At 49.3% G+C, this 23,871-nt stretch overlaps 7 non-coding genes across 7 annotated transcripts; all 7 read right to left on the reverse strand.

Annotated features, from left to right (window-relative positions):
- Positions 1 to 1,379: 1,379 nt before the first annotated feature.
- Positions 1,380 to 1,451, reverse strand: trnam-cau (transfer RNA methionine (anticodon CAU)). Its single transcript has one exon. It is a non-coding gene; the product is annotated as a tRNA-Met (tRNA).
- Positions 1,452 to 4,115: 2,664 nt separating this feature from the next.
- trnam-cau (transfer RNA methionine (anticodon CAU)) lies at positions 4,116 to 4,187 on the reverse strand. Its single transcript has one exon. It is a non-coding gene; the product is annotated as a tRNA-Met (tRNA).
- A 2,654-nt stretch (positions 4,188 to 6,841) lies between these two features.
- Positions 6,842 to 6,913, reverse strand: trnam-cau (transfer RNA methionine (anticodon CAU)). The gene has a single exon. It is a non-coding gene; the product is annotated as a tRNA-Met (tRNA).
- A 2,660-nt stretch (positions 6,914 to 9,573) lies between these two features.
- Positions 9,574 to 9,645, reverse strand: trnam-cau (transfer RNA methionine (anticodon CAU)). Its single transcript has one exon. It is a non-coding gene; the product is annotated as a tRNA-Met (tRNA).
- Positions 9,646 to 12,299: 2,654 nt separating this feature from the next.
- trnam-cau (transfer RNA methionine (anticodon CAU)) lies at positions 12,300 to 12,371 on the reverse strand. The gene has a single exon. It is a non-coding gene; the product is annotated as a tRNA-Met (tRNA).
- A 2,652-nt stretch (positions 12,372 to 15,023) lies between these two features.
- Positions 15,024 to 15,095, reverse strand: trnam-cau (transfer RNA methionine (anticodon CAU)). Its single transcript has one exon. It is a non-coding gene; the product is annotated as a tRNA-Met (tRNA).
- An 8,103-nt stretch (positions 15,096 to 23,198) lies between these two features.
- On the reverse strand, positions 23,199 to 23,270 carry trnam-cau (transfer RNA methionine (anticodon CAU)). Its single transcript has one exon. It is a non-coding gene; the product is annotated as a tRNA-Met (tRNA).
- Between the last annotated feature and the right edge of the window lie 601 nt (positions 23,271 to 23,871).

Genomic DNA, 23,871 nt, shown 5'->3' on the forward strand with positions numbered 1-23,871 from the left:
CCCTGTTCCCTGGCCAACATCCCTGTCTCAGGCTTGCAGCAGTGTTCTCGCTCCAGATGAAGGAACAACATCTCATTTTCCACTTGGAGCCCTTCCAGCCCTCCGGTCTTCAATATCGAGTTCTATAACTATAGGGCCTGAACCCCCCCATGTCCTTGACCCCTACCACACGAAAGACTCCTGTTTATCACCTCGTCTGCTATGACACACGACGTATTGTTAGCCACTAACAGTCTCCATTAACAGTTATTCGCCCTCTCACGAGGATCGTTATTCACTCCTGCGTCCTGCCTATTGTTCTTTCTCTGAGCTGGCGGTAAACACAGCAATGAACATTGGAGACTCTGAGCCAGCTGAAACTTGCTCAGTGTGAAGTAGATTCCACATTGCTGCAAGAATTGCAAGCAGCAAAGCCTTTCCAGAACATCTGCTTGTCATTCTGTCCCCGGGGGGCTGATGTTTGTCTCTTCCCCAGGAACAGGAGTATCTCCACTGGCGGATAATTAAACCATTTTATTTCTACTTGCACGTTGTTCTGGGGGGAGGGGGGGGTGGGGGAATGTAGGTTTGGGGGAGTGTAAGAGTCCATTCGCTCTTCTGCTCTCTCTCCCTCTTTCTCTCTCTCTCTCTCTCTCTGAAACTCTTGGGGTGAGAGGTGTCAGTTACATTAATGCGGGGAACATGAACAACTTTGATTGTGAACTTTCTCCAAAGGTCTGTTATCGGAGAGACAGAAAGATGCTGTGCTGGCAGGACAGAGAGAAATGAACACCGAGGACTCTTCGCCCAGGTAAATTCACATTGTTGTGCAGCCTGCTTGGTGTTCAGAAATCGTATTCACGCAGCAATCTTACGGAAAGTCTATTGCAAAGTGGGCATCGCTTTCTTTGCTGCGACCGCGCAGCAGTTAACATCTGAGCCCCAAGTGTCCCAGATGAAGAGAATCCGCGTGAAACCTTCACTCACTGAGAGTCATCCCCACGGCCCTGAGCTGAGGGACTGCAGGCAGTCCAACACGGAAGGGACGGTTAAAAATGAACCATTTTTGCTCCCTGAGCAACACGTAGCATCATTGTCGCGCAGACAGAAGCCATTCAGCCCATGGATTCCACGGCGACTGTCTGTCACTTGTCTCTCTCTGAGGTTATTCACAATCGGTGGTATCCGTCCTAATAGTGGGGGACGATGTCTGAGTTTCAACTTTACCAGCTCATTAGCATCGGTTTTGCGATTCAGTTCAGAGGAAACCGACCAAGAACAGAATATCACTGAGACCTCTAAAACCCATGCCGTTTGAATGGAGTGGATCGATATGAACATCGGCAAGTAGATGCAAAGGCAGCTTGCTGAAGAAAGCAGATCAAGGTGACAGTGAACGATAGCAGAGGATGGTTTCGATCCATCGACCTCTGGGTTATGGGCCCAGCACGCTCCCGCTGCGCCACTCTGCTGCCGCTTGGAGACGCTCGTTGCGCAGAACACTTCAGGTTTTTGTCTGGCACGCGGCAGGCACCTTCGAGCCTGATGTCAAAGACCTCCACTGCTGTCGTGTGATATGCTGTTTCGCAGACGTATGGAGGCTGTGTAAATATAAACTTTTTTCTAAATTCCCACATTCTGTCGGTCGAACTGTGATTTCACACTGAATCACAACATGTGTCACAGCGCAGACGGAGGCTCTGCGGCCCACCTTCGCTCTGCTGGTTCTACGCTTAAGTAAACGTGTGACTCTAGTCGTTTCATTTCATTCTCTCGCCTTCTCAGCGGAAATCTGCACATCTGAACGTGACCACCGAATTCCCTTTTGGGTCCATTGAATCTTCCTCTTTGTCAATGTCAGACAGGGACTTACTGACCCTCACCACTCCCTGTACGAAAACGTTCTTCCTAATGTCACTTTTACTTCTTTTGCTCGTGACTCTAAAATTCTGCCGAATCGTTATGGATCCTTTCAGGCGTGGGAGCATTTTCACAACATTATTTCCTGTTTCTAGGTCCCTCATGACTTGGAAAAGTTCGGTTCTCCGAGGAGAGCTGTCCCAATTTTCCAATCTACCTTGATTGCTGACATTCCTCAAACACCGCACCACTCACGTCAACCTGTTGAGCACTATGGTAAAAACAATGACTGCAGATGCTGGAAACCAGATTCTGGATTAGTGGTGCTGGAAGAGCACAGCAGTTCAGGCAGCATCCAAGTAGCTTGTTGAACACGATCTCCAATCATTTCATTTCTCTGTTTTCTGCCTCATTCGTACTCCAAGCAGCCCACGCTGGTTTCACGAAGGTGCTTTTTGAGAAAGTCAATCAGGCAGTTTTGCACAAGTCAAGTTAAAAAAAAACACGGGCTCGTCCGGGATTTGAACCCGGGATCTCTCGCAAATCAGCGCAGTAACAGACCCTAAGCGAGAATCATACGCCTAGACCAACGAGCCAGAAAGCACGCACGCACGCAGGTAATGCCCCAGACCTCTTGAGCGACCTGAGACATGCTCAGTATGAAATACATTTGAGCAAGCGGCAAAGACTTTCCCGAACAGCTGCTTCTCATCCAGTCTCCCTGCTGCTATTTCATTCCACCGCATTCTCTGCTCACAGTGTCGTTTCCCCAACGTAGCATGAAGCATAAACTGGGTGACTGCTTCGCAGAACATCCCGCTTCTGCCCGCAGAAACTAAAGGCCCTGACCTTGCGGTTGCCTGCCACTTTAACACATCACCCTGTTCCCTGGCCATAATCCCTGTCTCAGGCTTGCAGCAGTGTTCTCGCTCCAGATGAAGGAACAACATCTCATTTTCCACTTGGAGCCCTTCCAGCCCTCCGGTCTTCAATATCGAGTTCTATAACTATAGGGCCTGAACCCCCCCCCATGTCCTTGACCCCTACCACACGAAAGACTCCTGTTTATCACCTCGTCTGCTATGACACACGACGTATTGTTAGCCACTAACAGTCTCCATTAACAGTTATTCGCCCTCTCACGAGGATCGTTATTCACTCCTGCGTCCTGCCTATTGTTCTTTCTCTGAGCTGGCGGTAAACACAGCAATGAACATTGGAGACTCTGAGCCAGCTGAAACTTGCTCAGTGTGAAGTAGATTCCACATTGCTGCAAGAATTGCAAGCAGCAAAGCCTTTCCAGAACATCTGCTTGTCATTCTGTCCCCGGGGGGCTGATGTTTGTCTCTTCCCCAGGAACAGGAGTATCTCCACTGGCGGATAATTAAACCATTTTATTTCTACTTGCACGTTGTTCTGGGGGGTGGGGGGGGGGGGGGTGGGGGAATGTAGGTTTGGGGGAGTGTAAGAGTCCATTCGCTCTTCTGCTCTCTCTCCCTCTTTCTCTCTCTCTCTCTCTCTCTGAAACTCTTGGGGTGAGAGGTGTCAGTTACATTAATGCGGGGAACATGAACAACTTTGATTGTGAACTTTCTCCAAAGGTCTGTTATCGGAGAGACAGAAAGATGCTGTGCTGGCAGGACAGAGAGAAATGAACACCGAGGACTCTTCGCCCAGGTAAATTCACATTGTTGTGCAGCCTGCTTGGTGTTCAGAAATCGTCTTCACGCAGCAATCTTACGGAAAGTCTATTGCAAAGTGGGCATCGCTTTCTTTGCTGCGACCGCGCAGCAGTTAACATCTGAGCCCCAAGTGTCCCAGATGAAGAGAATCCGCGTGAAACCTTCACTCACTGAGAGTCATCCCCACGGCCCTGAGCTGAGGGACTGCAGGCAGTCCAACACGGAAGGGACGGTTAAAAATGAACCATTTTTGCTCCCTGAGCAACACGTAGCATCATTGTCGCGCAGACAGAAGCCATTCAGCCCATGGATTCCACGGCGACTGTCTGTCACTTGTCTCTCTCTGAGGTTATTCACAATCGGTGGTATCCGTCCTAATAGTGGGGGACGATGTCTGAGTTTCAACTTTACCAGCTCATTAGCATCGAAGAGAACCGGTTTTGCGATTCAGTTCAGAGGAAACCGACCAAGAACAGAATATCACTGAGACCTCTAAAACCCATGCCGTTTGAATGGAGTGGATCGATATGAACATCGGCAAGTAGATGCAAAGGCAGCTTGCTGAAGAAAGCAGATCAAGGTGACAGTGAACGATAGCAGAGGATGGTTTCGATCCATCGACCTCTGGGTTATGGGCCCAGCACGCTCCCGCTGCGCCACTCTGCTGCCGCTTGGAGACGCTCGTTGCGCAGAACACTTCAGGTTTTTGTCTGGCACGCGGCAGGCACCTTCGAGCCTGATGTCAAAGACCTCCACTGCTGTCGTGTGATATGCTGTTTCGCAGACGTATGGAGGCTGTGTAAATATAAACTTTTTTCTAAATTCCCACATTCTGTCGGTCGAACTGTGATTTCACACTGAATCACAACATGTGTCACAGCGCAGACGGAGGCTCTGCGGCCCACCTTCGCTCTGCTGGTTCTACGCTTAAGTAAACGTGTGACTCTAGTCGTTTCATTTCATTCTCTCGCCTTCTCAGCGGAAATCTGCACATCTGAACGTGACCACCGAATTCCCTTTTGGGTCCATTGAATCTTCCTCTTTGTCAATGTCAGACAGGGACTTACTGACCCTCACCACTCCCTGTACGAAAACGTTCTTCCTAATGTCACTTTTACTTCTTTTCCTCGTGACTCTAAAATTCTGCCGAATCGTTATGGATCCTTTCAGGCGTGGGAGCATTTTCACAACATTATTTCCTGTTTCTAGGTCCCTCATGACTTGGAAAAGTTCGGTTCTCCGAGGAGAGCTGTCCCAATTTTCCAATCTACCTTGATTGCTGACATTCCTCAAACACCGCACCACTCACGTCAACCTGTTGAGCACTATGGTAAAAACAATGACTGCAGATGCTGGAAACCAGATTCTGGATTAGTGGTGCTGGAAGAGCACAGCAGTTCAGGCAGCATCCAAGTAGCTTGTTGAACACGATCTCCAATCATTTCATTTCTCTGTTTTCTGCCTCATTCGTACTCCAAGCAGCCCACGCTGGTTTCACGAAGGTGCTTTTTGAGAAAGTCAATCAGGCAGTTTTGCACAAGTCAAGTTAAAAAAAAACACGGGCTCGTCCGGGATTTGAACCCGGGACCTCTCGCAAATCAGCGCAGTAACAGACCCTAAGCGAGAATCATACGCCTAGACCAACGAGCCAGAAAGCACGCACGCAGGTAATGCCCCAGACCTCTTGAGCGACCTGAGACATGCTCAGTATGAAATACATTTGAGCAAGCGGCAAAGACTTTCCCGAACAGCTGCTTCTCATCCAGTCTCCCTGCTGCTATTTCATTCCACCGCATTCTCTGCTCACAGTGTCGTTTCCCCAACGTAGCATGAAGCATAAACTGGGTGACTGCTTCGCAGAACATCCCGCTTCTGCCCGCAGAAACTAAAGGCCCTGACCTTGCGGTTGCCTGCCACTTTAACACATCACCCTGTTCCCTGGCCAACATCCCTGTCTCAGGCTTGCAGCAGTGTTCTCGCTCCAGATGAAGGAACAACATCTCATTTTCCACTTGGAGCCCTTCCAGCCCTCCGGTCTTCAATATCGAGTTCTATAACTATAGGGCCTGAACCCCCCCCATGTCCTTGACCCCTACCACACGAAAGACTCCTGTTTATCACCTCGTCTGCTATGACACACGACGTATTGTTAGCCACTAACAGTCTCCATTAACAGTTATTCGCCCTCTCACGAGGATCGTTATTCACTCCTGCGTCCTGCCTATTGTTCTTTCTCTGAGCTGGCGGTAAACACAGCAATGAACATTGGAGACTCTGAGCCAGCTGAAACTTGCTCAGTGTGAAGTAGATTCCACATTGCTGCAAGAATTGCAAGCAGCAAAGCCTTTCCAGAACATCTGCTTGTCATTCTGTCCCCGGGGGGCTGATGTTTGTCTCTTCCCCAGGAACAGGAGTATCTCCACTGGCGGATAATTAAACCATTTTATTTCTACTTGCACGTTGTTCTGGGGGGTGGGGGGGGGTGGGGGAATGTAGGTTTGGGGGAGTGTAAGAGTCCATTCGCTCTTCTGCTCTCTCTCCCTCTTTCTCTCTCTCTCTCTCTCTCTGAAACTCTTGGGGTGAGAGGTGTCAGTTACATTAATGCGGGGAACATGAACAACTTTGATTGTGAACTTTCTCCAAAGGTCTGTTATCGGAGAGACAGAAAGATGCTGTGCTGGCAGGACAGAGAGAAATGAACACCGAGGACTCTTCGCCCAGGTAAATTCACATTGTTGTGCAGCCTGCTTGGTGTTCAGAAATCGTCTTCACGCAGCAATCTTACGGAAAGTCTATTGCAAAGTGGGCATCGCTTTCTTTGCTGCGACAGCGCAGCAGTTAACATCTGAGCCCCAAGTGTCCCAGATGAAGAGAATCCGCGTGAAACCTTCACTCACTGAGAGTCATCCCCACGGCCCTGAGCTGAGGGACTGCAGGCAGTCCAACACGGAAGGGACGGTTAAAAATGAACCATTTTTGCTCCCTGAGCAACACGTAGCATCATTGTCGCGCAGACAGAAGCCATTCAGCCCATGGATTCCACGGCGACTGTCTGTCACTTGTCTCTCTCTGAGGTTATTCACAATCGGTGGTATCCGTCCTAATAGTGGGGGACGATGTCTGAGTTTCAACTTTACCAGCTCATTAGCATCGAAGAGAACCGGTTTTGCGATTCAGTTCAGAGGAAACCGACCAAGAACAGAATATCACTGAGACCTCTAAAACCAATGCCGTTTGAATGGAGTGGATCGATATGAACATCGGCAAGTAGATGCAAAGGCAGCTTGTTGAAGAAAGCAGATCAAGGTGACAGTGAACGATAGCAGAGGATGGTTTCGATCCATCGACCTCTGGGTTATGGGCCCAGCACGCTCCCGCTGCGCCACTCTGCTGCCGCTTGGAGACGCTCGTTGCGCAGAACACTTCAGGTTTTTGTCTGGCACGCGGCAGGCACCTTCGAGCCTGATGTCAAAGACCTCCACTGCTGTCGTGTGATATGCTGTTTCGCAGACGTATGGAGGCTGTGTAAATATAAACTTTTTTCTAAATTCCCACATTCTGTCGGTCGAACTGTGATTTCACACTGAATCACAACATGTGTCACAGCGCAGACGGAGGCTCTGCGGCCCACCTTCGCTCTGCTGGTTCTACGCTTAAGTAAACGTGTGACTCTAGTCGTTTCATTTCATTCTCTCGCCTTCTCAGCGGAAATCTGCACATCTGAACGTGACCACCGAATTCCCTTTTGGGTCCATTGAATCTTCCTCTTTGTCAATGTCAGACAGGGACTTACTGACCCTCACCACTCCCTGTACGAAAACGTTCTTCCTAATGTCACTTTTACTTCTTTTGCTCGTGACTCTAAAATTCTGCCGAATCGTTATGGATCCTTTCAGGCGTGGGAGCATTTTCACAACATTATTTCCTGTTTCTAGGTCCCTCATGACTTGGAAAAGTTCGGTTCTCCGAGGAGAGCTGTCCCAATTTTCCAATCTACCTTGATTGCTGACATTCCTCAAACACCGCACCACTCACGTCAACCTGTTGAGCACTATGGTAAAAACAATGACTGCAGATGCTGGAAACCAGATTCTGGATTAGTGGTGCTGGAAGAGCACAGCAGTTCAGGCAGCATCCAAGTAGCTTGTTGAACACGATCTCCAATCATTTCATTTCTCTGTTTTCTGCCTCATTCGTACTCCAAGCAGCCCACGCTGGTTTCACGAAGGTGCTTTTTGAGAAAGTCAATCAGGCAGTTTTGCACAAGTCAAGTTAAAAAAAAACACGGGCTCGTCCGGGATTTGAACCCGGGATCTCTCGCAAATCAGCGCAGTAACAGACCCTAAGCGAGAATCATACGCCTAGACCAACGAGCCAGAAAGCACGCACGCAGGTAATGCCCCAGACCTCTTGAGCGACCTGAGACATGCTCAGTATGAAATACATTTGAGCAAGCGGCAAAGACTTTCCCGAACAGCTGCTTCTCATCCAGTCTCCCTGCTGCTATTTCATTCCACCGCATTCTCTGCTCACAGTGTCGTTTCCCCAACGTAGCATGAAGCATAAACTGGGTGACTGCTTCGCAGAACATCCCGCTTCTGCCCGCAGAAACTAAAGGCCCTGACCTTGCGGTTGCCTGCCACTTTAACACATCACCCTGTTCCCTGGCCATAATCCCTGTCTCAGGCTTGCAGCAGTGTTCTCGCTCCAGATGAAGGAACAACATCTCATTTTCCACTTGGAGCCCTTCCAGCCCTCCGGTCTTCAATATCGAGTTCTATAACTATAGGGCCTGAACCCCCCCCCCATGTCCTTGACCCCTACCACACGAAAGACTCCTGTTTATCACCTCGTCTGCTATGACACACGACGTATTGTTAGCCACTAACAGTCTCCATTAACAGTTATTCGCCCTCTCACGAGGATCGTTATTCACTCCTGCGTCCTGCCTATTGTTCTTTCTCTGAGCTGGCGGTAAACACAGCAATGAACATTGGAGACTCTGAGCCAGCTGAAACTTGCTCAGTGTGAAGTAGATTCCACATTGCTGCAAGAATTGCAAGCAGCAAAGCCTTTCCAGAACATCTGCTTGTCATTCTGTCCCCGGGGGGCTGATGTTTGTCTCTTCCCCAGGAACAGGAGTATCTCCACTGGCGGATAATTAAACCATTTTATTTCTACTTGCACGTTGTTCTGGGGGGTGGGGGGGGGGGGGTGGGGGAATGTAGGTTTGGGGGAGTGTAAGAGTCCATTCGCTCTTCTGCTCTCTCTCCCTCTTTCTCTCTCTCTCTCTCTCTCTGAAACTCTTGGGGTGAGAGGTGTCAGTTACATTAATGCGGGGAACATGAACAACTTTGATTGTGAACTTTCTCCAAAGGTCTGTTATCGGAGAGACAGAAAGATGCTGTGCTGGCAGGACAGAGAGAAATGAACACCGAGGACTCTTCGCCCAGGTAAATTCACATTGTTGTGCAGCCTGCTTGGTGTTCAGAAATCGTCTTCACGCAGCAATCTTACGGAAAGTCTATTGCAAAGTGGGCATCGCTTTCTTTGCTGCGACCGCGCAGCAGTTAACATCTGAGCCCCAAGTGTCCCAGATGAAGAGAATCCGCGTGAAACCTTCACTCACTGAGAGTCATCCCCACGGCCCTGAGCTGAGGGACTGCAGGCAGTCCAACACGGAAGGGACGGTTAAAAATGAACCATTTTTGCTCCCTGAGCAACACGTAGCATCATTGTCGCGCAGACAGAAGCCATTCAGCCCATGGATTCCACGGCGACTGTCTGTCACTTGTCTCTCTCTGAGGTTATTCACAATCGGTGGTATCCGTCCTAATAGTGGGGGACGATGTCTGAGTTTCAACTTTACCAGCTCATTAGCATCGAAGAGAACCGGTTTTGCGATTCAGTTCAGAGGAAACCGACCAAGAACAGAATATCACTGAGACCTCTAAAACCCATGCCGTTTGAATGGAGTGGATCGATATGAACATCGGCAAGTAGATGCAAAGGCAGCTTGCTGAAGAAAGCAGATCAAGGTGACAGTGAACGATAGCAGAGGATGGTTTCGATCCATCGACCTCTGGGTTATGGGCCCAGCACGCTCCCGCTGCGCCACTCTGCTGCCGCTTGGAGACGCTCGTTGCGCAGAACACTTCAGGTTTTTGTCTGGCACGCGGCAGGCACCTTCGAGCCTGATGTCAAAGACCTCCACTGCTGTCGTGTGATATGCTGTTTCGCAGACGTATGGAGGCTGTGTAAATATAAACTTTTTTCTAAATTCCCACATTCTGTCGGTCGAACTGTGATTTCACACTGAATCACAACATGTGTCACAGCGCAGACGGAGGCTCTGCGGCCCACCTTCGCTCTGCTGGTTCTACGCTTAAGTAAACGTGTGACTCTAGTCGTTTCATTTCATTCTCTCGCCTTCTCAGCGGAAATCTGCACATCTGAACGTGACCACCGAATTCCCTTTTGGGTCCATTGAATCTTCCTCTTTGTCAATGTCAGACAGGGACTTACTGACCCTCACCACTCCCTGTACGAAAACGTTCTTCCTAATGTCACTTTTACTTCTTTTCCTCGTGACTCTAAAATTCTGCCGAATCGTTATGGATCCTTTCAGGCGTGGGAGCATTTTCACAACATTATTTCCTGTTTCTAGGTCCCTCATGACTTGGAAAAGTTCGGTTCTCCGAGGAGAGCTGTCCCAATTTTCCAATCTACCTTGATTGCTGACATTCCTCAAACACCGCACCACTCACGTCAACCTGTTGAGCACTATGGTAAAAACAATGACTGCAGATGCTGGAAACCAGATTCTGGATTAGTGGTGCTGGAAGAGCACAGCAGTTCAGGCAGCATCCAAGTAGCTTGTTGAACACGATCTCCAATCATTTCATTTCTCTGTTTTCTGCCTCATTCGTACTCCAAGCAGCCCACGCTGGTTTCACGAAGGTGCTTTTTGAGAAAGTCAATCAGGCAGTTTTGCACAAGTCAAGTTAAAAAAAAACACGGGCTCGTCCGGGATTTGAACCCGGGACCTCTCGCAAATCAGCGCAGTAACAGACCCTAAGCGAGAATCATACGCCTAGACCAACGAGCCAGAAAGCACGCACGCAGGTAATGCCCCAGACCTCTTGAGCGACCTGAGACATGCTCAGTATGAAATACATTTGAGCAAGCGGCAAAGACTTTCCCGAACAGCTGCTTCTCATCCAGTCTCCCTGCTGCTATTTCATTCCACCGCATTCTCTGCTCACAGTGTCGTTTCCCCAACGTAGCATGAAGCATAAACTGGGTGACTGCTTCGCAGAACATCCCGCTTCTGCCCGCAGAAACTAAAGGCCCTGACCTTGCGGTTGCCTGCCACTTTAACACATCACCCTGTTCCCTGGCCAACATCCCTGTCTCAGGCTTGCAGCAGTGTTCTCGCTCCAGATGAAGGAACAACATCTCATTTTCCACTTGGAGCCCTTCCAGCCCTCCGGTCTTCAATATCGAGTTCTATAACTATAGGGCCTGAACCCCCCCCATGTCCTTGACCCCTACCACACGAAAGACTCCTGTTTATCACCTCGTCTGCTATGACACACGACGTATTGTTAGCCACTAACAGTCTCCATTAACAGTTATTCGCCCTCTCACGAGGATCGTTATTCACTCCTGCGTCCTGCCTATTGTTCTTTCTCTGAGCTGGCGGTAAACACAGCAATGAACATTGGAGACTCTGAGCCAGCTGAAACTTGCTCAGTGTGAAGTAGATTCCACATTGCTGCAAGAATTGCAAGCAGCAAAGCCTTTCCAGAACATCTGCTTGTCATTCTGTCCCCGGGGGGCTGATGTTTGTCTCTTCCCCAGGAACAGGAGTATCTCCACTGGCGGATAATTAAACCATTTTATTTCTACTTGCACGTTGTTCTGGGGGGAGGGGGGGGGTGGGGGAATGTAGGTTTGGGGGAGTGTAAGAGTCCATTCGCTCTTCTGCTCTCTCTCCCTCTTTCTCTCTCTCTCTCTCTCTCTGAAACTCTTGGGGTGAGAGGTGTCAGTTACATTAATGCGGGGAACATGAACAACTTTGATTGTGAACTTTCTCCAAAGGTCTGTTATCGGAGAGACAGAAAGATGCTGTGCTGGCAGGACAGAGAGAAATGAACACCGAGGACTCTTCGCCCAGGTAAATTCACATTGTTGTGCAGCCTGCTTGGTGTTCAGAAATCGTATTCACGCAGCAATCTTACGGAAAGTCTATTGCAAAGTGGGCATCGCTTTCTTTGCTGCGACCGCGCAGCAGTTAACATCTGAGCCCCAAGTGTCCCAGATGAAGAGAATCCGCGTGAAACCTTCACTCACTGAGAGTCATCCCCACGGCCCTGAGCTGAGGGACTGCAGGCAGTCCAACACGGAAGGGACGGTTAAAAATGAACCATTTTTGCTCCCTGAGCAACACGTAGCATCATTGTCGCGCAGACAGAAGCCATTCAGCCCATGGATTCCACGGCGACTGTCTGTCACTTGTCTCTCTCTGAGGTTATTCACAATCGGTGGTATCCGTCCTAATAGTGGGGGACGATGTCTGAGTTTCAACTTTACCAGCTCATTAGCATCGAAGAGAACCGGTTTTGCGATTCAGTTCAGAGGAAACCGACCAAGAACAGAATATCACTGAGACCTCTAAAACCAATGCCGTTTGAATGGAGTGGATCGATATGAACATCGGCAAGTAGATGCAAAGGCAGCTTGCTGAAGAAAGCAGATCAAGGTGACAGTGAACGATAGCAGAGGATGGTTTCGATCCATCGACCTCTGGGTTATGGGCCCAGCACGCTCCCGCTGCGCCACTCTGCTGCCGCTTGGAGACGCTCGTTGCGCAGAACACTTCAGGTTTTTGTCTGGCACGCGGCAGGCACCTTCGAGCCTGATGTCAAAGACCTCCACTGCTGTCGTGTGATATGCTGTTTCGCAGACGTATGGAGGCTGTGTAAATATAAACTTTTTTCTAAATTCCCACATTCTGTCGGTCGAACTGTGATTTCACACTGAATCACAACATGTGTCACAGCGCAGACGGAGGCTCTGCGGCCCACCTTCGCTCTGCTGGTTCTACGCTTAAGTAAACGTGTGACTCTAGTCGTTTCATTTCATTCTCTCGCCTTCTCAGCGGAAATCTGCACATCTGAACGTGACCACCGAATTCCCTTTTGGGTCCATTGAATCTTCCTCTTTGTCAATGTCAGACAGGGACTTACTGACCCTCACCACTCCCTGTACGAAAACGTTCTTCCTAATGTCACTTTTACTTCTTTTGCTCGTGACTCTAAAATTCTGCCGAATCGTTATGGATCCTTTCAGGCGTGGGAGCATTTTCACAACATTATTTCCTGTTTCTAGGTCCCTCATGACTTGGAAAAGTTCGGTTCTCCGAGGAGAGCTGTCCCAATTTTCCAATCTACCTTGATTGCTGACATTCCTCAAACACCGCACCACTCACGTCAACCTGTTGAGCACTATGGTAAAAACAATGACTGCAGATGCTGGAAACCAGATTCTGGATTAGTGGTGCTGGAAGAGCACAGCAGTTCAGGCAGCATCCAAGTAGCTTGTTGAACACGATCTCCAATCATTTCATTTCTCTGTTTTCTGCCTCATTCGTACTCCAAGCAGCCCACGCTGGTTTCACGAAGGTGCTTTTTGAGAAAGTCAATCAGGCAGTTTTGCACAAGTCAAGTTAAAAAAAAACACGGGCTCGTCCGGGATTTGAACCCGGGACCTCTCGCAAATCAGCGCAGTAACAGACCCTAAGCGAGAATCATATGCCCAGAACAACGAGCCAGAAAGCACGCACGCAGGTAATGCCCCAGACCTCTTGAGCGACCTGAGACATGCTCAGTATGAAATACATTTGAGCAAGCGGCAAAGACTTTCCCGAACAGCTGCTTCTCATCCAGTCTCCCTGCTGCTATTTCATTCCACCGCATTCTCTGCTCACAGTGTCGTTTCCCCAACGTAGCATGAAGCATAAACTGGGTGACTGCTTCGCAGAACATCCCGCTTCTGCCCGCAGAAACTAAAGGCCCTGACCTTGCGGTTGCCTGCCACTTTAACACATCACCCTGTTCCCTGGCCAACATCCCTGTCTCAGGCTTGCAGCAGTGTTCTCGCTCCAGATGAAGGAACAACATCTCATTTTCCACTTGGAGCCCTTCCAGCCCTCCGGTCTTCAATATCGAGTTCTATAACTATAGGGCCTGAACCCCCCCATGTCCTTGACCCCTACCACACGAAAGACTCCTGTTTATCACCTCGTCTGCTATGACACACGACGTATTGTTAGCCACTAACAGTCTCCATTAACAGTTATTCGCCCTCTCACGAGGATCGTTATTCACTCCTGCGTCCTGCCTATTGTTCTTTCTCTGAGCTGGCGGTAAACACAGCAATGAACATTGGAGACTCTGAGCCAGCTGAAACTTGCTCAGTGTGAAGTAGATTCCACATTGCTGCAAGAATTGCAAGCAGCAAAGCCTTTCCAGAACATCTGCTTGTCATTCTGTCCCCGGGGGGCTGATGTTTGTCTCTTCCCCAGGAACAGGAGTATCTCCACTGGCGGATAATTAAACCATTTTATTTCTACTTGCACGTTGTTCTGGGGGGAGGGGGGGGTGGGGGAATGTAGGTTTGGGGGAGTGTAAGAGTCCATTCGCTCTTCTGCTCTCTCTCCCTCTTTCTCTCTCTCTCTCTCTCTCTGAAACTCTTGGGGTGAGAGGTGTCAGTTACATTAATGCGGGGAACATGAACAACTTTGATTGTGAACTTTCTCCAAAGGTCTGTTATCGGAGAGACAGAAAGATGCTGTGCTGGCAGGACAGAGAGAAATGAACACCGAGGACTCTTCGCCCAGGTAAATTCACATTGTTGTGCAGCCTGCTTGGTGTTCAGAAATCGTATTCACGCAGCAATCTTACGGAAAGTCTATTGCAAAGTGGGCATCGCTTTCTTTGCTGCGACCGCGCAGCAGTTAACATCTGAGCCCCAAGTGTCCCAGATGAAGAGAATCCGCGTGAAACCTTCACTCACTGAGAGTCATCCCCACGGCCCTGAGCTGAGGGACTGCAGGCAGTCCAACACGGAAGGGACGGTTAAAAATGAACCATTTTTGCTCCCTGAGCAACACGTAGCATCATTGTCGCGCAGACAGAAGCCATTCAGCCCATGGATTCCACGGCGACTGTCTGTCACTTGTCTCTCTCTGAGGTTATTCACAATCGGTGGTATCCGTCCTAATAGTGGGGGACGATGTCTGAGTTTCAACTTTACCAGCTCATTAGCATCGAAGAGAACCGGTTTTGCGATTCAGTTCAGAGGAAACCGACCAAGAACAGAATATCACTGAGACCTCTAAAACCCATGCCGTTTGAATGGAGTGGATCGATATGAACATCGGCAAGTAGATGCAAAGGCAGCTTGCTGAAGAAAGCAGATCAAGGTGACAGTGAACGATAGCAGAGGATGGTTTCGATCCATCGACCTCTGGGTTATGGGCCCAGCACGCTCCCGCTGCGCCACTCTGCTGCCGCTTGGAGACGCTCGTTGCGCAGAACACTTCAGGTTTTTGTCTGGCACGCGGCAGGCACCTTCGAGCCTGATGTCAAAGACCTCCACTGCTGTCGTGTGATATGCTGTTTCGCAGACGTATGGAGGCTGTGTAAATATAAACTTTTTTCTAAATTCCCACATTCTGTCGGTCGAACTGTGATTTCACACTGAATCACAACATGTGTCACAGCGCAGACGGAGGCTCTGCGGCCCACCTTCGCTCTGCTGGTTCTACGCTTAAGTAAACGTGTGACTCTAGTCGTTTCATTTCATTCTCTCGCCTTCTCAGCGGAAATCTGCACATCTGAACGTGACCACCGAATTCCCTTTTGGGTCCATTGAATCTTCCTCTTTGTCAATGTCAGACAGGGACTTACTGACCCTCACCACTCCCTGTACGAAAACGTTCTTCCTAATGTCACTTTTACTTCTTTTGCTCGTGACTCTAAAATTCTGCCGAATCGTTATGGATCCTTTCAGGCGTGGGAGCATTTTCACAACATTATTTCCTGTTTCTAGGTCCCTCATGACTTGGAAAAGTTCGGTTCTCCGAGGAGAGCTGTCCCAATTTTCCAATCTACCTTGATTGCTGACATTCCTCAAACACCGCACCACTCACGTCAACCTGTTGAGCACTATGGTAAAAACAATGACTGCAGATGCTGGAAACCAGATTCTGGATTAGTGGTGCTGGAAGAGCACAGCAGTTCAGGCAGCATCCAAGTAGCTTGTTGAACACGATCTCCAATCATTTCATTTCTCTGTTTTCTGCCTCATTCGTACTCCAAGCAGCCCACGCTGGTTTCACGAAGGTGCTTTTTGAGAAAGTCAATCAGGCAGTTTTGCACAAGTCAAGTTAAAAAAAAACACGGGCTCGTCCGGGATTTGAACCCGGGATCTCTCGCAAATCAGCGCAGTAACAGACCCTAAGCGAGAATCATACGCCTAGACCAACGAGCCAGAAAGCACGCACGCAGGTAATGCCCCAGACCTCTTGAGCGACCTGAGACATGCTCAGTATGAAATACATTTGAGCAAGCGGCAAAGACTTTCCCGAACAGCTGCTTCTCATCCAGTCTCCCTGCTGCTATTTCATTCCACCGCATTCTCTGCTCACAGTGTCGTTTCCCCAACGTAGCATGAAGCATAAACTGGGTGACTGCTTCGCAGAACATCCCGCTTCTGCCCGCAGAAACTAAAGGCCCTGACCTTGCGGTTGCCTGCCACTTTAACACATCACCCTGTTCCCTGGCCAACATCCCTGTCTCAGGCTTGCAGCAGTGTTCTCGCTCCAGATGAAGGAACAACATCTCATTTTCCACTTGGAGCCCTTCCAGCCCTCCGGTCTTCAATATCGAGTTCTATAACTATAGGGCCTGAACCCCCCCCCCCCCATGTCCTTGACCCCTACCACACGAAAGACTCCTGTTTATCACCTCGTCTGCTATGACACACGACGTATTGTTAGCCACTAACAGTCTCCATTAACAGTTATTCGCCCTCTCACGAGGATCGTTATTCACTCCTGCGTCCTGCCTATTGTTCTTTCTCTGAGCTGGCGGTAAACACAGCAATGAACATTGGAGACTCTGAGCCAGCTGAAACTTGCTCAGTGTGAAGTAGATTCCACATTGCTGCAAGAATTGCAAGCAGCAAAGCCTTTCCAGAACATCTGCTTGTCATTCTGTCCCCGGGGGGCTGATGTTTGTCTCTTCCCCAGGAACAGGAGTATCTCCACTGGCGGATAATTAAACCATTTTATTTCTACTTGCACGTTGTTCTGGGGGGTGGGGGGGGGGGTGGGGGAATGTAGGTTTGGGGGAGTGTAAGAGTCCATTCGCTCTTCTGCTCTCTCTCCCTCTTTCTCTCTCTCTCTCTCTCTCTGAAACTCTTGGGGTGAGAGGTGTCAGTTACATTAATGCGGGGAACATGAACAACTTTGATTGTGAACTTTCTCCAAAGGTCTGTTATCGGAGAGACAGAAAGATGCTGTGCTGGCAGGACAGAGAGAAATGAACACCGAGGACTCTTCGCCCAGGTAAATTCACATTGTTGTGCAGCCTGCTTGGTGTTCAGAAATCGTCTTCACGCAGCAATCTTACGGAAAGTCTATTGCAAAGTGGGCATCGCTTTCTTTGCTGCGACCGCGCAGCAGTTAACATCTGAGCCCCAAGTGTCCCAGATGAAGAGAATCCGCGTGAAACCTTCACTCACTGAGAGTCATCCCCACGGCCCTGAGCTGAGGGACTGCAGGCAGTCCAACACGGAAGGGACGGTGAAAAATGAACCATTTTTGCTCCCTCAGCAACACGTAGCATCATTCTCGCGCAGACAGAAGCCATTCAGCCCATGGATTCCACGGCGACTGTCTGTCACTTGTCTCTCTCTGAGGTTATTCACAATCGGTGGTATCCGTCCTAATAGTGGGGGACGATGTCTGAGTTTCAACTTTACCAGCTCATTAGCATCGAAGAGAACCGGTTTTGCGATTCAGTTCAGAGGAAACCGACCAAGAACAGAATATCACTGAGACCTCTAAAACCCATGCCGTTTGAATGGAGTGGATCGATATGAACATCGGCAAGTAGATGCAAAGGCAGCTTGCTGAAGAAAGCAGATCAAGGTGACAGTGAACGACAGCAGAGGATGGTTTCGATCCATCGACCTCTGGGTTATGGGCCCAGCACGCTCCCGCTGCGCCACTCTGCTGCCGCTTGGAGACGCTCGTTGCGCAGAACACTTCAGGTTTTTGTCTGGCACGCGGCAGGCACCTTCGAGCCTGATGTCAAAGACCTCCACTGCTGTCGTGTGATATGCTGTTTCGCAGACGTATGGAGGCTGTGTAAATATAAACTTTTTTCTAAATTCCCACATTCTGTCGGTCGAACTGTGATTTCACACTGAATCACAACATGTGTCACAGCGCAGACGGAGGCTCTGCGGCCCACCTTCGCTCTGCTGGTTCTACGCTTAAGTAAACGTGTGACTCTAGTCGTTTCATTTCATTCTCTCGCCTTCTCAGCGGAAATCTGCACATCTGAACGTGACCACCGAATTCCCTTTTGGGTCCATTGAATCTTCCTCTTTGTCAATGTCAGACAGGGACTTACTGACCCTCACCACTCCCTGTACGAAAACGTTCTTCCTAATGTCACTTTTACTTCTTTTCCTCGTGACTCTAAAATTCTGCCGAATCGTTATGGATCCTTTCAGGCGTGGGAGCATTTTCACAACATTATTTCCTGTTTCTAGGTCCCTCATGACTTGGAAAAGTTCGGTTCTCCGAGGAGAGCTGTCCCAATTTTCCAATCTACCTTGATTGCTGACATTCCTCAAACACCGCACCACTCACGTCAACCTGTTGAGCACTATGGTAAAAACAATGACTGCAGATGCTGGAAACCAGATTCTGGATTAGTGGTGCTGGAAGAGCACAGCAGTTCAGGCAGCATCCAAGTAGCTTGTTGAACACGATCTCCAATCATTTCATTTCTCTGTTTTCTGCCTCATTCGTACTCCAAGCAGCCCACGCTGGTTTCACGAAGGTGCTTTTTGAGAAAGTCAATCAGGCAGTTTTGCACAAGTCAAGTTAAAAAAAAACACGGGCTCGTCCGGGATTTGAACCCGGGACCTCTCGCAAATCAGCGCAGTAACAGACCCTAAGCGAGAATCATACGCCTAGACCAACGAGCCAGAAAGCACGCACGCAGGTAATGCCCCAGACCTCTTGAGCGACCTGAGACATGCTCAGTATGAAATACATTTGAGCAAGCGGCAAAGACTTTCCCGAACAGCTGCTTCTCATCCAGTCTCCCTGCTGCTATTTCATTCCACCGCATTCTCTGCTCACAGTGTCGTTTCCCCAACGTAGCATGAAGCATAAACTGGGTGACTGCTTCGCAGAACATCCCGCTTCTGCCCGCAGAAACTAAAGGCCCTGACCTTGCGGTTGCCTGCCACTTTAACACATCACCCTGTTCCCTGGCCAACATCCCTGTCTCAGGCTTGCAGCAGTGTTCTCGCTCCAGATGAAGGAACAACATCTCATTTTCCACTTGGAGCCCTTCCAGCCCTCCGGTCTTCAATATCGAGTTCTATAACTATAGGGCCTGAACCCCCCCCATGTCCTTGACCCCTACCACACGAAAGACTCCTGTTTATCACCTCGTCTGCTATGACACACGACGTATTGTTAGCCACTAACAGTCTCCATTAACAGTTATTCGCCCTCTCACGAGGATCGTTATTCACTCCTGCGTCCTGCCTATTGTTCTTTCTCTGAGCTGGCGGTAAACACAGCAATGAACATTGGAGACTCTGAGCCAGCTGAAACTTGCTCAGTGTGAAGTAGATTCCACATTGCTGCAAGAATTGCAAGCAGCAAAGCCTTTCCAGAACATCTGCTTGTCATTCTGTCCCCGGGGGGCTGATGTTTGTCTCTTCCCCAGGAACAGGAGTATCTCCACTGGCGGATAATTAAACCATTTTATTTCTACTTGCACGTTGTTCTGGGGGGTGGGGGGGGTGGGGGAATGTAGGTTTGGGGGAGTGTAAGAGTCCATTCGCTCTTCTGCTCTCTCTCCCTCTTTGTCTCTCTCTCTCTCTCTCTGAAACTCTTGGGGTGAGAGGTGTCAGTTACATTAATGCGGGGAACATGAACAACTTTGATTGTGAACTTTCTCCAAAGGTCTGTTATCGGAGAGACAGAAAGATGCTGTGCTGGCAGGACAGAGAGAAATGAACACCGAGGACTCTTCGCCCAGGTAAATTCACATTGTTGTGCAGCCTGCTTGGTGTTCAGAAATCGTCTTCACGCAGCAATCTTACGGAAAGTCTATTGCAAAGTGGGCATCGCTTTCTTTGCTGCGACCGCGCAGCAGTTAACATCTGAGCCCCAAGTGTCCCAGATGAAGAGAATCCGCGTGAAACCTTCACTCACTGAGAGTCATCCCCACGGCCCTGAGCTGAGGGACTGCAGGCAGTCCAACACGGAAGGGACGGTTAAAAATGAACCATTTTTGCTCCCTGAGCAACACGTAGCATCATTGTCGCGCAGACAGAAGCCATTCAGCCCATGGATTCCACGGCAACTGTCTGTCACTTGTCTCTCTCTGAGGTTATTCACAATCGGTGGTATCCGTCCTAATAGTGGGGGACGATGTCTGAGTTTCAACTTTACCAGCTCATTAGCATCGGAGAGAACCGGTTTTGCGATTCAGTTCAGAGGAAACCGACCAAGAACAGAATATCACTGAGACCTCTAAAACCCATGCCGTTTGAATGGAGTGGATCGATATGAACATCGGCAAGTAGATGCAAAGGCAGCTTGCTGAAGAAAGCAGATCAAGGTGACAGTATTCTGCTTTCGATCCATCGACCTCTGGGTTATGGGCCCAGCATGCTCCCGCTGCGCCACTCTGCTGCCGCTTGGAGACGCTCGTTGCGCAGAACACTTCAGGTTTTTGTCTGGCACGCGGCAGGCACCTTCGAGCCTGATGTCAAAGACCTCCACTGCTGTCGTGTGATATGCTGTTTCGCAGACGTATGGAGGCTGTGTAAATATAAACTTTTTTCTAAATTCCCACATTCTGTCGGTCGAACTGTGATTTCACACTGAATCACAACATGTGTCACAGCGCAGACGGAGGCTCTGCGGCCCACCTTCCCTCTGCTGGTTCTACGCTTAAGTAAACGTGTGACTCTAGTCGTTTCATTTCATTCTCTCGCCTTCTCAGCGGAAATCTGCACATCTGAACGTGACCACCGAATTCCCTTTTGGGTCCATTGAATCTTCCTCTTTGTCAATGTCAGACAGGGACTTACTGACCCTCACCACTCCCTGTACGAAAACGTTCTTCCTAATGTCACTTTTACTTCTTTTGCTCGTGACTCTAAAATTCTGCCGAATCGTTATGGATCCTTTCAGGCGTGGGAGCATTTTCACAACATTATTTCCTGTTTCTAGGTCCCTCATGACTTGGAAAAGTTCGGTTCTCCGAGGAGAGCTGTCCCAATTTTCCAATCTACCTTGATTGCTGACATTCCTCAAACACCGCACCACTCACGTCAACCTGTTGAGCACTATGGTAAAAACAATGACTGCAGATGCTGGAAACCAGATTCTGGATTAGTGGTGCTGGAAGAGCACAGCAGTTCAGGCAGCATCCAAGTAGCTTGTTGAACACGATCTCCAATCATTTCATTTCTCTGTTTTCTGCCTCATTCGTACTCCAAGCAGCCCACGCTGGTTTCACGAAGGTGCTTTTTGAGAAAGTCAATCAGGCAGTTTTGCACAAGTCAAGTTAAAAAAAAAACACGGGCTCGTCCGGGATTTGAACCCGGGACCTCTCGCAAATCAGCGCAGTAACAGACCCTAAGCGAGAATCATACGCCTAGACCAACGAGCCAGAAAGCACGCACGCAGGTAATGCCCCAGACCTCTTGAGCGACCTGAGACATGCTCAGTATGAAATACATTTGAGCAAGCGGCAAAGACTTTCCCGAACAGCTGCTTCTCATCCAGTCTCCCTGCTGCTATTTCATTCCACCGCATTCTCTGCTCACAGTGTCGTTTCCCCAACGTAGCATGAAGCATAAACTGGGTGACTGCTTCGCAGAACATCCCGCTTCTGCCCGCAGAAACTAAAGGCCCTGACCTTGCGGTTGCCTGCCACTTTAACACATCACCCTGTTCCCTGGCCAACATCCCTGTCTCAGGCTTGCAGCAGTGTTCTCGCTCCAGATGAAGGAACAACATCTCATTTTCCACTTGGAGCCCTTCCAGCCCTCCGGTCTTCAATATCGAGTTCTATAACTATAGGGCCTGAACCCCCCCCCATGTCCTTGACCCCTACCACACGAAAGACTCCTGTTTATCACCTCGTCTGCTATGACACACGACGTATTGTTAGCCACTAACAGTCTCCATTAACAGTTATTCGCCCTCTCACGAGGATCGTTATTCACTCCTGCGTCCTGCCTATTGTTCTTTCTCTGAGCTGGCGGTAAACACAGCAATGAACATTGGAGACTCTGAGCCAGCTGAAACTTGCTCAGTGTGAAGTAGATTCCACATTGCTGCAAGAATTGCAAGCAGCAAAGCCTTTCCAGAACATCTGCTTGTCATTCTGTCCCCGGGGGGCTGATGTTTGTCTCTTCCCCAGGAACAGGAGTATCTCCACTGGCGGATAATTAAACCATTTTATTTCTACTTGCACGTTGTTCTGGGGGGTGGGGGGGGTGGGGGAATGTAGGTTTGGGGGAGTGTAAGAGTCCATTCGCTCTTCTGCTCTCTCTCCCTCTTTCTCTCTCTCTCTCTCTCTCTCTGAAACTCTTGGGGTGAGAGGTGTCAGTTACATTAATGCGGGGAACATGAACAACTTTGATTGTGAACTTTCTCCAAAGGTCTGTTATCGGAGAGACAGAAAGATGCTGTGCTGGCAGGACAGAGAGAAATGAACACCGAGGACTCTTCGCCCAGGTAAATTCACATTGTTGTGCAGCCTGCTTGGTGTTCAGAAATCGTCTTCACGCAGCAATCTTACGGAAAGTCTATTGCAAAGTGGGCATCGCTTTCTTTGCTGCGACAGCGCAGCAGTTAACATCTGAGCCCCAAGTGTCCCAGATGAAGAGAATCCGCGTGAAACCTTCACTCACTGAGAGTCATCCCCACGGCCCTGAGCTGAGGGACTGCAGGCAGTCCAACACGGAAGGGACGGTTAAAAATGAACCATTTTTGCTCCCTGAGCAACACGTAGCATCATTGTCGCGCAGACAGAAGCCATTCAGCCCATGGATTCCACGGCGACTGTCTGTCACTTGTCTCTCTCTGAGGTTATTCACAATCGGTGGTATCCGTCCTAATAGTGGGGGACGATGTCTGAGTTTCAACTTTACCAGCTCATTAGCATCGAAGAGAACCGGTTTTGCGATTCAGTTCAGAGGAAACCGACCAAGAACAGAATATCACTGAGACCTCTAAAACCCATGCTGTTTGAATGGAGTGGATCGATATGAACATCGGCAAGTAGATGCAAAGGCAGCTTGCTGAAGAAAGCAGATCAAGGTGACAGTGAACGATAGCAGAGGATGGTTTCGATCCATCGACCTCTGGGTTATGGGCCCAGCACGCTCCCGCTGCGCCACTCTGCTGCCGCTTGGAGACGCTCGTTGCGCAGAACACTTCAGGTTTTTGTCTGGCACGCGGCAGGCACCTTCGAGCCTGATGTCAAAGACCTCCACTGCTGTCGTGTGATATGCTGTTTCGCAGACGTATGGAGGCTGTGTAAATATAAACTTTTTTCTAAATTCCCACATTCTGTCGGTCGAACTGTGATTTCACACTGAATCACAACATGTGTCACAGCGCAGACGGAGGCTCTGCGGCCCACCTTCGCTCTGCTGGTTCTACGCTTAAGTAAACGTGTGACTCTAGTCGTTTCATTTCATTCTCTCGCCTTCTCAGCGGAAATCTGCACATCTGAACGTGACCACCGAATTCCCTTTTGGGTCCATTGAATCTTCCTCTTTGTCAATGTCAGACAGGGACTTACTGACCCTCACCACTCCCTGTACGAAAACGTTCTTCCTAATGTCACTTTTACTTCTTTTCCTCGTGACTCTAAAATTCTGCCGAATCGTTATGGATCCTTTCAGGCGTGGGAGCATTTTCACAACATTATTTCCTGTTTCTAGGTCCCTCATGACTTGGAAAAGTTCGGTTCTCCGAGGAGAGCTGTCCCAATTTTCCAAT

This window comes from Chiloscyllium punctatum, chromosome 36, assembly GCF_047496795.1.
Source record: "Chiloscyllium punctatum isolate Juve2018m chromosome 36, sChiPun1.3, whole genome shotgun sequence".
Lineage (NCBI taxonomy): Eukaryota > Metazoa > Chordata > Chondrichthyes > Orectolobiformes > Hemiscylliidae > Chiloscyllium > Chiloscyllium punctatum.